This window comes from Cyprinus carpio, chromosome B14 (genome assembly GCF_018340385.1).
Source record: "Cyprinus carpio isolate SPL01 chromosome B14, ASM1834038v1, whole genome shotgun sequence".
In the NCBI taxonomy this organism is placed as follows: Eukaryota; Metazoa; Chordata; class Actinopteri; order Cypriniformes; family Cyprinidae; genus Cyprinus; species Cyprinus carpio.
The window spans coordinates 16633576-16648424 of NC_056610.1; the positions used below are offsets into that span (position 1 = coordinate 16633576).

General features: G+C 39.1%; 1 protein-coding gene across 5 annotated transcripts in view; it reads left to right on the forward strand.

Annotated features, from left to right (window-relative positions):
- The window catches only part of LOC109101834 (dystrophin-related protein 2), a 110017-nt gene that overhangs the window by 31480 nt on the left and 63688 nt on the right, over positions 1-14849 (forward strand). For 3 of the 5 annotated variants that reach the window (XM_042738257.1, XM_042738260.1, XM_042738263.1), the window contains exon 2: positions 4593-4739. The exons of 1 other annotated variant lie outside the window; for it this stretch is intronic. The gene's annotated coding sequence lies outside the window, so the exon portion shown is untranslated. Of the gene's footprint in view, positions 1-768; positions 907-4592; positions 4740-14849 lie in introns of all 5 variants that reach the window. One more of the 5 variants, XM_042738259.1, reaches the window with a different exon arrangement.

Consider the following 14849-nt stretch of genomic DNA (forward strand, 5'->3'; position numbering starts at 1 on the left):
CATCACAGCACAAATCCACAGAGGGACTGAGACCAATAAAAGCTGTTTTTTTCCTGCTGGAACGCTGCTGATGGGCTCTTTCTTCGGTGAGACGTGAGATAATGTACAGCTCTGAGATGTGCCTCTACTTAATGGGGGGAACTTGGAAGCACTTGCAGTTATGCTATAACATTTTTTGACTCGGAATGTACAATCAGCACATGGCAGAAATATGCAAATGAAGTAACTGTGCACCATTCCTTGAATATTCAAATTACGTTTGACGCATATGAAATTGCAAAAGGATCTGTAGTGCATACTGTTTTAAGACACGTTCATTTTATTGTAGAATGACGGCAATTAAATAAAATGACATTTGCGTCATTGGTGTCGCCAAGGCGCTTTTTAATGCTGTTGAAATCATATTAAACACCCATGTTTGTGGTAACCAGATTCCAAGATGTAACAACTTAAGTTTTAATAACATGAAGCAGCATCATAATTATACTATAAAGCCCATAAACATTCACAATTGAGTTTCATAGCTTTCAGATGGGGGATATCAACGTGACCGGATTGATTATTGTCCTCTGCTATGCTCCGTTTGGTGTTGATGATGGAGATGATGGCCTATCATACCATTATCCTCTCCAATATAGTTATGGAGACATCCGAGCTTGTAAAGATTGAGCAAATCTGGGATGATAAAGATAGTCCTCTAATCTTTCATATAATCTTTCATTACCCGGCTCCGCTGAGCTTTTCATGTTTTTCTCTTTGTGTGTGCAGTGTAGCGTAGCCGCCTGGGTACACTGGAGCTCAGTGGAAATCTGTATCCTGCCAAGCTGGTTCCAGACTGCGGGAAAAGGGTGCATAAGTCGAGGGGGGGTCACACCTCGGGCTCCTCTGCTTACTTAACACCCTCTGGTGAGGCTCCATTTCTGCGTGCAAAACATGAATTAATCACTTTCTGCATTGTGTGTGTGAAGCGGAAGAGGTCATGAAGACATTGCCCTGAAGAAGCCTTTTAAAGACTAAAGGGAGTTGGATTTGAGTGTAGCTGAGTCAATAAAATGCTTTGGTGTTAATAGGTCATTCTCTTTTAGCTTATGTGAGATGGGTAATGATGGCTTTATAGTTTTGTGAAACTTTTTGCATTAAAACATATATGTGAGAGTAATGATGTAGAGTAACGTGGGTGTATATAAATGCAGCAGTACTGAATGTATATACTTTTGTTTTGTTCAAATCTTGGACCACTGGTGCAAACACAAACTAATGTGGGTTGCCTGTTGTTGTGCAGCAGTACTGAGGCGGCTAGCTTGACTGCAGAGGTCTTCCGGTGCTAAATATGCACATATTTTATTTTCTCTGGAAACTGATAACAAAGAAATAACATGCCTCCTGAAAATGAACTTGGAATGGAGGAAGCAGGCAGACCGAGAGGGAATTCTCCACCATTATTTTCAGAGACCTTAGGCATAAGACTGATTCAGAAAAACACGTTTGGCACCATAAATAGCTTAGACTTTTTGCTAAATGTCATTCTCTCCAAGTTTATAATGTAAAATGCTGCATTATGGCACATTAACAACACCTTTGTAATCAAAAACAATACAGGACCTCAGCACCATACTATCCTTATCTATTCTCTCTGCCCAGAATGCTCTCGTTTCCACTGTGTTTCAGTTCATTAGCTGCTTAAGCTTTTGATGAATTGATTCCAGTATGCCGATGGCTAGCTGAAATAAAGCGAACAATCGAGAGCTAAGGTTTGTTGTAATGAGTGAGACGGCCATTGAATGTATCAGCACTTTGAGAATTCCCCTCTGTTAGGAGCAGTCTCCTCTGACAAAGACGGGAAATGAGTGTCTAAGAGGTTTTGCGGTGATTAAGTGTGGATCGTGGAGAGCTGCCTCGCTCTGCTGAGAGGCAGATGGTAACCTTGGGGACGCTGACGCGGCTTTGTGTAAGTGAGAGTGGCAAGAGGCACTTCTCGAGCTGCACTGCCTGTTCCACCAACCTACCACTCTCTTCCTCTCCGTTTTTTATATTTCTGTTTCTCTGTGTCTCTTTCACTGGCATAAATGCTCACTCTAGATTATCTGTGGTTCTCTCAGTGGCTGGCGGATGCGAGAGCACATTACGTGTTCTTACTGGGTGGTTCTTTAATTACTTTGCCCTCTGCTAGGATCTATATACTCCATTATCTGCAAATAGACTGACATCCATTAGATCCACTCAGGGCAAAGTCGTACATCACCTATAAGTAACAACCATTGCTTATTTTTTTCTTTAGCATTCAAGGTGTAAAGTATAAGCATGGCTTCCTATAAAACCTGGTTTGTGACAATCTCCACTATAAATAAAGCTGATGTGATTTGACTCACCATCAAAAAGCATTTCATGCTCCTGAAGCCATGTTGAAGTTTATCTGAATGAACGCTCCCAATTCCTAGCGACAAAATGGTTCATTATCAGGGCGCAAAGGGAATGACAGAGGAGCTAACATGGTGAATGATGGATTAGCTTGTGTGGTAAATGCACTTCAGCATGGTGTCCTACTTAAAGTGACAAGCACTCTGTTTGTGTGGTTCGTGACTAAATGCTGTTGGTCCTTTGCGGCAGAGTTTGGTGCAGGGTGGTACACAGCCTGAGTGTTTTTCACTGTAGTTATTTGCTTTCTGTCATACTGTCTCCATCTCTTCCACCTTCTCCGAGTTTCACTTCTAGGCCACCTGAGACTTCTTGTTGGTGAGAATGTGCAGATGGGCTTTAAAACGCTCTTGATTCAGCCGGCTGAATGCTCACGGATGGAGCGATAAGGTGAACAGGACACTTTGGAGTCCTTAAGTTATCTTCCCTCAAGAATTTTGTGTTTTATCTTTAAAGGGATGCATTGCTCAAAAATAATACAAAAACGTTGTCATGTACTCACCCTCATGTAGTTCCTGTACTAATTTCCTCTGTGAAACACAAAGAAGATATTTTAAAGAATGGGGTCAAAGGTTGTTTTGGGGATAAGTGGCGGTCCAGTGTTGTTTTTTGTGAACTATCTGTTAAATTGTACAAAATTATTTTTTTTTAAGTAATATTTATGGGCTTTTATAGCGAGTAGACAGGAAAACATTGGGTGAAGAGAGGGGAGCGGGATCAGCAAAGGACCTCGAGACAGGAATCAAACTTGGGTCACCATGAGTACATTTGCGCTGTGTCGGCGCACTAAGCACAAAGCTATTGGTGCTGACAAACTGTGTGATATTCTTGAATTATGATTACTTAAGGACTCAAAAGTGTCCCGTTTGGCTCCATTGTCTTTGCTTTTATCCAGCTGTTTTGAAACATTTTTAAACATCTATATTGTTTTGAATGCCACTGAATTTTGTTTTATGGCAAAAAAGTGAAAATAAAAAACAGCCTTTATTCAAAATATCTTCTTTTGTATTCCACAGAAGAAATAAAGTCATTCAGGTTTGTAACAACATGAGAATGCTTAACTGAATTTTTTGGTGAACTATCCCTTTAAGAGCTGCAGTCTCAGATATACCACAGTGCAAATCACACTAAAGAGGACAGATTCAACTGTATATTAGAGAACGTACAAGAATCTTACAGTATTGTAAAACAGACATAAAAGCATAGATTTGTTTTTCTCTTTTAGATGTTAAAATTAATGGCTTCTTGTTACTTGTCAGATTGAAGAGAGGAAAAGCTCAGGAACTCTTCTTGCTGTCATTTGGTCAGTGTTTCTAAAGCCCCTACATATATCGGTTCATTCACACACAGCTAAGTGATACCACAGCCTCATGTGCATGACATGGAACAGGGACATTGGGTAATAGAGAAAGACTTTTACTCTCAGCAGAAACTACAATGTAAATTATGAATGCCTGCTAAAGCTCTGAAATATCTGGTCTCATTGCCTTGGCTAGTTACTACCAGCCAGCTGCACATTAAACTTTTATGGCTCTGTTTTGAACTTCAGAATTTTTTGCCCACCTTTGTACTTTGACTGGTGGGTGAGTGACACATCTTCACGTAGGCCTTTCGTAGCTGAGACTCTGTCGCTTGTCCATCATTGAAATAGGATTTGTGCCCATCGACACACGTGAAGGTCAGGTGGTGAGTAGACTTTAGAGATTAAAGAGGAACTCGGGACAGGTGGCAGACCTCGGGCCCAGCTTGGAGCTGTTTGTGGCTCAAGAGCACGTCCAGGAAGTAATGAAATCTCAGCTTGGCCGGCGATGCTCATTGGCATTCGCACTCCTTCTGCTTCGCTTTCCCACCATCGGCCATGTGTGAGCTCAGCTGGCTGTTGGGATTGTGGGGACAAGTATGCTGTCCCCTGATAAGGGAGCCTCCGCTGGTTAGCCATTAGCTAGATTAGCACAACTAGGAGGCCTGGGCAGCAGCATCATGTCAAGCTCAGAAGCCAGAGAGCTTGGTATCCCGGGCTGAGCTTCATTTGCGGGTCCTCGCCTTGGCATGCGGCCCAGATCCAAGGGTTTCAAGGGGAAGCAATGAGCAGCTGTTTGATTTTCTGTTTGCTTCAGTCTCTTATCACATCTTCTCTCTGGCAGCAGGGTGACGATATGATCCTCTTCTTCCTGTAGGTCCCAGGATACCCAAATTGCCAGGTCTTCTCCTCCTCTCCATACCGCTCCGCTGGCTGCTCCTATAGCTTCTGGAGAACGCCTCCTCTCTGCGCTGCCTCGGACACCAGGAACCTGCCGCCACGTCAATCACGTCCTCACAGCTGGGTAATTAATTTCAAGTGCAAATTGTAGTCATCTTCACTTGAGAGAGGGTGAGAATAGATCAGAGTTTCCCCTCCTTTAGTCTGTTTATACACAGTCCTGAGGCTTTCCAAACTGAGCTTGTTCCTCCAGACCAGTTTGCCAATGAGGCTCTGCTTAAATCTCCAGGGTGGTGATCAGAGGTTTTTGTGTTTTTGTTTGTGCATTTTTCAAAGCCAAGTGACTGTAAGGAATATCAGTCATTTTAGAGTTGCCTGCTTGGCTACAAGTCACCTGTGAATTTTCAAAGTACACTCTTTATGAGAAGAGGCCTTTGTGACTGAGCCAATAGCCTTTGGTGTCTTTCAAGAATACTTTACCAAGCCCACTATGCAGAATCTTATGAGACTGGCTTTGTCAACACAAGACTTTATGGCCTCATGGAGTTGACCTCTTTCTTCTCTTTCTTTTTTCACTTTTTGGAAACTTGTTGTTTACCTTGTTCAGTCTATGTTGAACTTATTAATGTTGGGAAATGTTACTTTGGAAAGTGTAATTGCGCTGCTATAAAAAATGGCAATTACATATTACACAATTATTATTTTTTTAAAGATAGTGCCATGTTTTTTGTGTCCTTTGTTTCTCTTTGTCAACTGGCTGTTGCGCTCAGTGAGTTGAACTGGGCTTTTTCAAGTGTTTGTCTTCCTCACATAGTTTGCATGCAACGACTATACTCCTGTATTGACATTATGCCATTTAAGCCAGGGCTGTGTGCAGAAAAAAATTCAATTAGGAATTCAGTTCCTGAATGTGAATTGAATTGAATTGAGCAAACAGGATGCAGAATTGGAATATGAAATTTCACTATCTATCTATCTATCTATCTATCTATCTATCTATCTATCTATCTATCTATCTATCTATCTATCTATCTATCTATCTATCTATCTGTCTGTCTGTCTGTCTGTCTGTCTGTCTGTCTGTCTGTCTGTCTGCATAATTCAAATATCTACAATTCAGATTCCAATTCAACTTCCTGCTGAAACTCTGGAGCAAACAGCTTTGTTTATAATAATTGGTTGATTGGGATAGTTTGGTCTTATTAAATTGCTCTACTCGCTTATAGCATAAACATACTACAGACATCTATGTGGAAGAGTTAGAGCTTTCAAACGAAAACCCAGATATTATGGTGTAACGTGTCATTTAAAAAGCTACGAGTAAAGCAGTTACTTTGTGTTTCTCAATTTTTAATTGCATATGTTGATTCCTGTGTTGTACATAACATAAAAAGAAAGCTTTTATCTCTAGTGGAGAACATAATGGTTAAAAGTGTGCATAATTGCTTATGTAGAGATTGCAGGAACATCCCACCCGCATGATTAACCGGCTTGCATAGACACACACATAGACACAAGCACACACTTACGCACAGGCTTTTTGTGGTAGACAGAATACCCACATTTCCTCTGTGAGCCCTCATTTAGGTGTGCTGACCTTGCATGAGCTGCGTCAATCACTCTCTATCTGCCGGTAAATCCTCCCTTATCTTAGGCTTAAACTGACAGAGCTCGCACACATCTGCACTGCAGGAGACTGTGAGGCTGTACGATCCAGGAACAGAGTCAGATTGACTGAAGCTACTGGAGTGATGGGATAGTTTGTTTGTGAATGGCATATGCTTAAAGTGGGTTTGGGTTCAGGGTGTTCACACAGGATGGGGGCTGAATGGTGAATTAGGCATGTTCAGGGCAGCTGTGTGGCTAGTTTGAAGCCCGGATTCACTTTTGTGCAAGATGGAAAATGTAGAATTGTTCTGTGCACTTTGCATCCAGCACAGATTTTTGTGGGTGCATTTGCTTCATTGCCTGATTTGCATAATTACTTTAGTGAAACGGGCGCTAAAACAATAAGCGGTGCTATCAGTGGGCACGATTTACTGTTAGTAAATCTGTAAAGTTTAAGGAGAAGGTGGTGTTTCGTTATAGCTGTTGAGACAGCTCTGTCTCTGGAGGTAGAGCTGTGTGATTTGAGTCTTATTGTCCTCCAAGACATTTGAGGGAACAGCTCTGCCTCGAGTCTGCAGTGCACTCAGTGGAACTGTAGATCTCACCGTTGGCTGAATGTGTGCTCTGTGTGCTCTCTCCCTCTTGCTGTCTTTCTCTCTGTCACTCTCAGTTATTTGGAATAGCATTGGAAACCCCTGTTGTTAGAGAATAAAGCTGTTGCACATTATTATGTTTTTTAGGCATGCATGATATATCAGTACCATTATTAGAGTTTTTTTTTATTATTATTTATCTGTGTTGGGTGATATTGGGTATTTCATTGTGCTGTTTTTACATTTAGATTATCTTTGCTGTCATCTAATACTCTGTTAAAATAATTGATAATACACATTAACATGTAATCTTTGGGAAATCTCAAAATTAATACCCTTTATAATGCTTCACATTATAGTTATCTGATGCCTAAATTAAATTGATTTTAGTTTTTAGTGTTTTATTTTATTATCTGTTCATGCAAAATATCAGCCATTTATTAATAATCAGCTAAAACTTGTTATCAGCCAGAATTTTTGTCAGTAATTTGCAGTATCAGTTTTTGCTGTATATATTAGCTTTGTATTCCGCTTATAGCATTAAAATTGCTAAAACATGTTAAAAAAGCATTATATTGCATTGAAGCATTTGCAGGGAATCTGATATATATATATATATGGTTTGATCATTAGTGCTGTCTAACGATTAATTGTGATTAATCGCATCCAAAATAAAAGCTTTTGTTTGCATAATATATGTGTGCGTTCTGTGTATATTTATTATGTATAAACACACACATACAGTATTTATTTTGAAAATATTTCCATGTATTTATATGTCTATATTTATACTATATAATTTATATTATAATTAAATATATTTAACATATAAACAACATATTTTTCTGAAATATATACATGCATGTGTGTGTATTTATATACTGTATACATAATAAATATACACATATATTATGTAAACAAAACTTTTATTTTGGATGCGATTAATCACAATTAATCGTTTGATAGCACTAATCATGATATAATGATCATGATAAGAATATTGATATTAGAGTGAATTAGTGTTGAAATTATATTTTTGGTATATAATATCTAGAGACAAGAATGAAGGTAGTTAATATAATGCTGATAATGTTCGTGTGTTTTTATCCTCTTAAAATGGCCAAATATCGACCAGTTAATTGGCCCAAGGAGTAAAGATGATGAGCGGATGATGAGTATAAGTATGAATCTCTGTTTTTTTGTAAGCCGTTCATTCTTTGTATGATTGTCAAAACAAGTATGTGTTAATCAAACACGTCCTGTCACATTGTTTCTGTTCTACATTCACTCATCAACAGTACTCACATCCCCCAACCCCTTTCTTCTCATCTTTTTTAGATGCTGAGGGTTGTTCTCTGTGAATGTTTCCCCGTTCCTGTAGTGAAGCTGAGCTAATGTGGCATCAGTGCTGCCTGTATGCTGCCCTTCCATACACTGTGCGGCTGTGTGTGTGTGTGTCTCTGACGTAGAGAGACATAAGGTGGCAGCCTGCAGACCTGGAGATGCTCATATTTTTCCCTACCTGTGTCAGCATGGGGTTCAAGATACTTTGCTCAATCTGACACTGATAAGCTTTTATCTTGCGTGTGGGAGGAAGATTTGTTTATTTGTATACAGTATAATGAATAGTAGGTGTTTCTGTTGACACACAAGGGGTTGACATGAGTTAGTTCATTGACATTCTGTTAAGGTATATCTGTACTGCTATCTGTAGATCTCTAAAGTGGGCACCCACTAAGCAATTTGTCAGAGAATACACTGCAGCAAGTGTGTCTGTGTATGTCAGGGTGAAATCAAGCAAAAGTCAAGCTGGATGCGCTTGTGTGCAATTAAATCCACGTCAGTGGGCAGGCATTCAGATTAGATTAACAGGACATGACATTTTCTTGGTTGAAGACAGATGCTTGCTCTATTTCTTGCCCGACATTTGCCTTCTTTTTTGATGGCAGATTTACACAAATTCATTTGCATTTTTTCCTCCTGACATCCAAATTGTGCATTCACATAGTAAAAAAAAGTTGGAGTTAATCTTTACTGGTCAAATATGATTTGATCAGAGTGATGGTATGATTCCTGATCAGTATGCAGCCTAATTATAACGTAATGACAAGGAGACTTGCGTTCATGTCTGTCAAGCAGTTGAGTGTTTGAACATAATTTCATGCATCCATAACTAGGTCTCTTTACTCAATTTTCCACTCTGTCAATCCTGATGATTCTACAGCTGATGCAAACCTAATTTAGTTTTCAAAGAAAGTCTTTGACCCTGTAGCAACAAGTTAGAAAGGTGTTACAACATGAGAAAACAGGCCTTACGATTGCACAAATGGAGCTACTTTATTGACCGCTGCTGTGGTGCTGTGACAGATTTAACTTGCAAAAGAAAACGAGTCTTTACTGTATCACATTAATTAGCTGACATGTCTCTTTAGATCGTTATAATCCACAGCTAAACCTGCAGATCTGCAGTATAACCAAAGCACTGTGACGACAACTGACTCAAGTCTTTTAGAGCTGGCCATGGGTCATAGCAATCAAATGGGTTTACAGTTTTTAACAACACTATAATTTCTAGACAATTGCATTTGTATTGCACTTCAATTTGTGAACAGCTGTAACTAGCACTGCCAAAGCACATACAGACTGAAAACAAGTTACTTTGAAACAGTTTTCATTAAGAATTTGCTAAATTTTCTCAAGTAATTACAATTTTAAGTTGCAAGACTAAAATAGAAAATATAAAATAGTTTTTTTTTCAGCGTATCATTTTTACAGTGTACTATATGAATAAATATTATATACATATTCTGTATGTATACAGTACCGTGCAAAACTTTAGGCTTGGTTGGAAATCTATTTGATATTTCCTAGTCCTACATACTAAAGAAAAATTTATCATCTTAAAATAATTGTAAAGCATTGCACATGCACACCTTGCACAATATTTGTGTTTATTTACAGAGAACTCTGCAATACTGTGTTATGATGGTCATTCATAGCATTCTGACTCATTTTTATCATATCTCTATTTACTGTATATTTTGCTATTGTCCTTGCTGGTCATTATTTCAAAAGTAATCCCTTCAGGATGATATTAAATTCCTCTGCAATAGTTTATTTTGCACATATATTTACGTATATATAAATTATTATTATTATTATTTTAAGAATTTACATCTTCCTTATGTTGGGTCATTTGAAAGCTAGAGATGCACTATATATTATAAAGTAGAAACTGTTCTTACATATGTATTAACAGTCTTTTAAAATAGATTTTTGTATCACGCTGGGCTTTTCAGTGGTAGGTCACAGCCAAGGGTTGTAGAGTGTCAGACTAAACATCTGAGCCTCAAGCTAATTCATCCCACTCAGGAAGAGAAAGCGCAGCCACTACTGCTTCAAGAGCAGCCACAACCAAACCCTTAATTACGATAGAATTAATCCTCTCCACAAAATGCTGAGGCTGGGTGCAGACCAAGCCTTATTTTGGCTTAGCTCACATCCCCGCCAGGGGTTAGGGGCTATTAAATGTGGCCTTTCCATGTGAGGCCATTTTTTTCTCTTCCTTTTTGGCTGAGCACCTTGTCTTTTCATTAACTTGTTCCTAAGCATCCTTGTGTTTCTTTCGTGAGTCTGAAGTGTCAGTGTGCTCTCATATGAATCAATCAATGTAATTATTCGCTTGATTGAACCCCTTAATTATTTTTTGCTGATTTGTTTCTGGAACAGCTGAATATTCAGAGGAGACTCTTGAGTGAGGTTGAGTATTTTAAGAGCCGTCACGTATCTATGAGTTGCAAAATACAGTCGGGATAGTTGTTGACGTATTAAATGACCCCACAAAACTTAGTCACGCTAATTTATCAAAGAACCAGGATGTTTAATTACTAGTCGCATAGCTGCTAGCTGGAATCTAGGAGTAGCAGTAAATAGGCCATGCTAAAGGAGATATTAATCATTCATGAGTGCTACTCTAGTGGAGAGGGGACTCTCTAATGTCACGTACCTTATACACATTATCAATACACAAATACTCCTAAATAGCAGCTCACCCATGATGTGCGGCTTTCCTTGAAATGTTATTTGCACAGGAGAGCTACACACCGATGAAAAATCGCATGTAAATTGATCAAGCGCGGTAATATTAGCTAAATATCCTCGCCATTTCCCACTTCACTCTGTCAGCAGACGGAAGGCTGCAAAATTTAGTGCCCCCCCATGAGGGATAATGTCCCACACATGAATGGCGGCATATAAATTACACTGAGCTCTACCCGTTCACGCTGATGGGTGGCTGAAGAACTTATGTGGTTTCTGGAAATTGAACAAACAAGTTAATACAGTCTCATGGTGATTTTTTAACCTAGCGATCTTTTCACATTGACAGGCTCGACTGAAATGTGGGCCGTTGCCTGTTATTTGCGAGGGGTCTGTGCATGGCCTCAGGGGTTTTATCAGGAATACAGCACCCTAATGAATGAATTCATCATGGTGTTTTCTCTTGGGGTGGTAATTCACTCAACTGTGGATGGCGTGGCAGAGTTTCCGAGCTCTGCGGCGCTACGCTAGCGTTAGATGCTGCAGTGGTATGGTGATTTAGCAGCCTGTCACACTGCACCCAGAGGGCAAGCTCCAGTTTTTGCCATCATCCTCTGGGCCATAAATAATTCCCATCGTGCTGCTGTGTGATGGCTTCCCGTAATGGTGCCAGGCAGCATGCCGTGACCGGTCACTGTCAGCTGTGCCCACCTGAGACCCACAAACACTGGGGAACGGAAGTGTGGCATCCAGCGCCGCTGCTCAAAGCAAACCCACTTCTGGCCACTACCATTGAGGACGTATCCAAGATAGAGCTGTTCATGTAAACTGTGTTCTTTTAGACAGGTCCGCCTCAGGCCCAATGATAGAGAAAAGAATGTGTTTACCCTTGAGGAACCAGTTCTACTGCACTGTTTTTTTTTTTAGGAATCCTGACAGTGCGAACGGTGTATTGAATCATAAAGCTCTAGGAGGCTCGCTAGGGGATTGGAGCTGGGAGATGTGGAATCCCTTGACAAACATGAATGTATGTGCGCTCTTCTGCCTTTTTATCACATGCAGCTTCTGCAATCAGCTGGAACACTTCCTGTAGTAACTGTGATACCCCTGTGGTCTAATAAAAAGGAAGCAAAGAATAGGCACTTCTTAATTTAAATACTATTCCAAATAGTAGTGTCTGTGCATTATTAGAAGTTATGTAACAAGCAATAGTAATTTTTTCTCCTTTTTAAAGAGAAAATATGAACTCGAACTTCAGTTTTTGAATGAATAAATGTTAAACACATGCAAAGAATTTATCACATGCTTATGTCTGTAGATGCTAAGAATAAGTGACTACTGTAAGTAGCTATCAAAACTTTTACAAATACTATTTTTTTCTTTCATATAACAAGCAAAAAATTTTCTTAGTCAATACACAGCACTTTCAAAGCTCAGAAATTTTTCATGCATTTACAATGACTGGTGTCTTAAGCTTTCAAGCTTCAAAAAGGGCCCATAAAGCACCTAAAGGTAGTCTATATGGCATGTGATTTATATTCTGTGTCATGCAATACCTTTATGTGACAAACAGACCAAAGTATAAGTTCTTATCTTGTGAAGTTGTTAAATTTAAAGGGACAGTTCACCCAACTGATGTTGTTCCAAACCTTTATTTCTTCTGTGGAATATCGGGGAAATGTCTCAGTGGTTTTGGGAATACAGTGGAAGTCAATGGAGTGACATGAGAATAAATGATGACAGAATTTTATTTTAGTGTGAAAAAGAGTCAGTGAAATGAACTCTTGAACTTCTTTGAACTTTCATTTGCATACAAATCATTAAGGACTGTGTTTCTCAAAAGTAGCATAAACCAAAGTAGAAACCATAGGCACCAATGGTCATTACAATCTGATTTGGCTTCTGATGCTTATTTTGGGAAATGCAATGAACTGGATTGAGCAATTCCTTGAAAAGATTAAACTCAAAACAAAAGTTAGTTTGTGAATTGTGACCCTGGACTACAAAACCAGCCATAAGGGTATTTTTTTTTTTAATTGAGATTTATACATAGTCTGAAAGCTAAATAAATACACTTTCCATTGTTGTATTAGGATAGGACAATATTTGGCTGAGATACAACTATTTGAAAATCTGGTATCTGAGGGTGCAAAATCGAAATATTGAGATAATCGCCTTTAAAGTTGTCCAAATGAAGTTCTTAGCAATGCATATTACTAACCAAAAATTTAATTATGACATATTTACGGTAGAAAATTTACAAAATATCTTCATGGAACATGATCTTTACTTAACATCCTAATGATTTTTGGCATAAAAGTCAAATCAATAATTTTGACCCATACAATGTATTGTTGGCTATTGCTACAAATATACCTATGCTACTTATGACTGGTTTTGTGCTCCAGGGTCACAGCTGGTCATGGCTACTTCTCTTCTCTTGTGATCGCTCAAATTAAAGTTAAAGTGGTTTTTCATTTAACTGGGTCTTACAGCTTCAGAAGATGTGGAATACAATGCAAGGGTTGTATCGATCACTTTGGTACCTTTTATAGTGTATTTTTTGTTGTTGTTGTTGTCATTTTGGAACTTGACAGCCCCAGTCCTCAATCTTTTTCATTATATTAAATAAAAAACTGGTAAGTATACTTTTAAATTCACCTTTTGTGAGTAGTCAGAAAAAAAAACAAATGAGGGTTCAAAACAGCATGAGGGTGATTAAATAATGGCAGAATGGACTTTTTTTCTATAAAGCACTAAACTGAACTTCTGCTCTCCCAGGGGTTTGCCTTTGTAGAAATAAAGTTGAAGTATCAGGCAGGCCGTGTGGTAGCCTACTCCTTGTGAGGCAAGAAAAGAAGTTGTGAAGTTATGAAAAGAAGTCCTGCCTGTCGAGGGCGAGGGACCTGTTAGTGATGCAGAGAGTGAGCCTGATGGTAGAAGGACAGAATGAAAGGAGGAGACAGAAGGAGAGAGAGATAGTGCTCTTCTCTTCCATTGTAGCTGGCGAGGCTCACACAGACTGTTCTGGCATCGCTGTGATCTTCAAAGTCACTCACACTAACCCTTGCTCCAGAGGGGCAGCATGCAAGCTGCCCTCAGGCGGGGAAAGCTTCGCTACTTCAAAGTTTGTTCTGCACTTATATCCCCCTCATTCTCATTTCCCCCCTCTCCAAACACCATACTTAAATTAACTTTTTTCTTTTTCATTTACTCTAACAAGAGAATGCTGAATGAAGCTTAGTTCAAGGCTGGATTAGATATATCTTAGTGACACAAAGGTTACAGCGGGTAATTAAAATTTCCACCAGCGCAGTCACAATATATCACACTGTCACTTTTTTAGGGTACAGCTGGCAGTTTCTGTCTCTCTCTTTCTTCTTGTTTCAACAAAAGAAATGAGGATGAGAATTCAAGAATGGGTATCTTTCAGTTCTTTGTTTACCATCCCTCAGTTCTCACCTTGTGTTTCACCTCAGGCAGCAAAAGTTTTCTTGCTCAGATTTATTTTAATTCTGCATCCTATTTTCATGTCACGAGCATCTCAAACTGCAAAACCTGAGCCTTGAGACCAATTTCCACTGGCTGTTTTTTAATATCTAAGTTCTGATTTGTGTTAAAAGCAATCCCATACGTGATGTAAACCCAGTGCACATAGCACAGCATACAAATCTGTCAATTTGTAATTCAGACAACTAGTGTTAAAAGTGCTGAAGGGAAGATGTCAACTTAAATTTGAAGTATTTTGAAATGCTCCATGACTTTTCTCTTTTTTCTTTCAGAAGATGCCTGAATTTGAAATGAGTGTATACTCAGCATTTGATATTCACAACTGTGTCTATGTCAAAATGTGGTCAGTCTCATTAAATCCGACCGCTGCAGGAGAGAGACACAGATGAATGGAAAACCCAAAGGATAGCGATGAAATCAGCGCAAGTTGCATGTACAATGCTGCAGAAAATGTGATACAATTCTAATTAGCTCAGATTCCCTCT